Source organism: Limulus polyphemus, unplaced genomic scaffold (genome assembly GCF_000517525.1).
Source record: "Limulus polyphemus unplaced genomic scaffold, Limulus_polyphemus-2.1.2 Scaffold302, whole genome shotgun sequence".
NCBI lineage: Eukaryota > Metazoa > Arthropoda > Merostomata > Xiphosura > Limulidae > Limulus > Limulus polyphemus.
Window position 1 is genome coordinate 315,549 of NW_013665912.1, and position 2,940 is coordinate 318,488.

A 2,940-nucleotide genomic window follows, 5' to 3' on the forward strand; every position below is an offset into this window, starting at 1 on the left:
CAGGAAGAAAATGGTATCCAGAAGTTGCCCTGGCCGAGCCAATCTTCTGACATGAACCCCATCGAAAACCTCTGGGTCGTACTCGACTGGCAAGTCAAGAAACAACCAAAAAAACCAACTTCAAAGAGCAATCTACTCCAAGTTTTGAAGCAAAAGTGGGCGAAAATCCCACAATCTAAAATTGACAAGATGATTCTCGCGATGCCCCAAAGGATCAACGAACTCCAAAAAGTTAAAGGAAGATCTACTAGATATTAATTAAATTATAAATATATCAATTCATGTGAATATGCCTGAAAATTTTAATTTTTTCTGAAAAGGTGGTGTCTATTTACTTGTGACCACGCTATGTACTTAAATTACCTGTATATTATTGTTACTTTTAAAAATGTTGCTAAATCGTGTTTATAAATCTGGGTGTGAGAAGAAGAAAAATCTGAAAAGTTAGAAGCATCAAAAACATTGATATACTAGTGTTGTGTTACTCACAGAACCTGAAAAAAAGCCAGGATGCTGAGCAGCTGAAGGTGAGAGCTTCGACACTAGATGCAAGTACCAGAACTGCTGATGCTGATCCAATAATAGTAGAAAAAATAAAAGATATATCAAACAGCAATTATTACAAATATCAGCAGTTGGTAATGTTGAACATTCCAAAACATCAATTGAAGGTCTTAGGATAAGTGATCTAAATGAAGATATCTAACATCATTCATTACAAGTACTAGCAGTTACTAGTTCACTTTGTTCTAGCAGCTCAGCATATGTTATCATCAATAGCTAAAAAGAATCTGATACTCTTTGAGGATTAAATAATCCTCCTTGTGATCATCCTAGAGATAAAACCAGCTTTGATTTTTTACAGTGAATTAGTAATGATTTCAAAAACCTCATTTTATAGCATGGACCCTGCTGACCAACAGTTGCTAACTTTTTAGATAATGAGTACAGTAGAAGATTTTCATAAGAATATTATAACATCACAAGCTCAGATGGTTTATCCTGAGAACAAAAATGGCTTTTCTGTTCTATGAAAATAACTATTCATATTGTATCATTTGCATATTGAGAAATAATAACATTATTTCTTATTTGTAATCCATGTCTCTCTTAATTGTTTCTAAATAATATTACTAGTATTTTTACAACTAAGTTAATAAATAAAAGGGGGGAAAGAGGCTATAAACAATGACATATGAAAATTTGTATTTTTTTTTAGTGTTTTAACAATCCTGAGTGGCAAAAAGCTTACAAATTGTGCTTTTTATCTCTGTGTGCAGTATCTGACTAAACTTTCTGAGGATTTTCCACCACAGCTACTGGACTATAAGATATGCATGCAAGATAATTTAAAGCCATAACATACTCCTGCATAAACTCTACAATTTTTCTATAACATGATACCTTACTCCCAAGCATTCTAGAAATAATCACTGTATCAGTCAGAAGTTGCTTTTTAAAATTGATGTTGACAAGAAACATTTTTTGGGCAAGCAAAGAGCAATAGTTAGCATGTTGGCTGTGGAACTAAGGCTCTGTTGTTTTTTTGTCTCATTACAACCAAAAAATATTGCACTCTGCACTTTGAGGCCATGGGTACATTATAAGAATGATGGTAAATTCCTACTATTCAGTTCGGACAAGATTTGGCAGCGTTGACTAGCTGCCTTCCCTCTTTATCAGTTGCCCCCAGTGGCTAAGCAGTAATTCTGAAGGCTTATAATGGTAAAATGGTGGGCATAGCAGAGATAACTCATTGTGTATCTTTGTGCTTAACAGATAAACAGTTTATCAGTTCAAAATTAGGGATGGCTAGAACAGGTAGTAACATTTGTGTAGCTTTGCTTGAAATCCAACAAACTAAACATGAAACATTGAAACTTTTTCTTTTAATGCAAAGTAAAACTGTTTTTTTGTAATAGGTTGTATATGATTATGCTTGAAACTAGGGCTAAAAAATATCTGACTGTACTATATACCAGTGGTTTCCAACTTAAGGAGCTCACTTAAGGGCTAAATGGTTTCTGATTTTTATACTGTACATGAGTATGTATATAGATATATGAAGAGAAACATTGAATTTTAGTTATTTATATATATAATGCAGGGGAACCACTTATTGTATAAAGTATGCTTGAAGAAAGCTTCAGGCCAAATCCGTTGTGAACCACTAGTATGTATGATTTAAAGACTTGTTACTACAAAAATATTTATGCCCCACATTTTGAAGCTGTGAGTTCATTATAAGAGTGGCCATCAAATCCTACTATTTGGTCTTAAAAAGAGTAGCCCATGAGTTTACAGTGGGTGGTGTTGACTAGTTGCCTTCTTTCTGTTCTGCCACTTCAAAATTAGGAATTGCTGTTGTAGCTTTGTGAAAAAATCGACAAACAAACAAATAATAAAAACTTTTCTTGCCTTTTTATGAGCCAGGAACAACAACTTGGAATACTTTTGTTGGATACAAAAATTGGAACTACATTACAAGTTAACATTAATGACATAGCTTATAGTTCTGCTAACTTGAGGAAAATCAGTTTATAAAGATGTGTTCAGATTGGAGATTCTAAGATGGGGATATCCCTTGTACTTAATGGTATTAGAAAACAAAGGAATGTGGATTATTTTGGTTTACCAGGACCATCTATAAAGGACTTGCAACAAGTCATATTCCAGCCATGGTAAACAGAGTATGACATCTAGTAACAGATGATAATTCATGAACACAAGTTAGTGGCATAGGTAGAGCAATGCTACCAAAAATTCATTGCTTTTGGAAAAGGTATGAAACAAACCTTTCTCACATCATAAAGATTGGGGCTTTAGAATTTCCAAGATGGGAATATCCCTTGAATTTAATATTATTGGAAAACAAGGGAGTGTGGATCAACTTGGGGCACCAGGACTATCCAGAAAGATACCTAAAAGAAATTGTACACC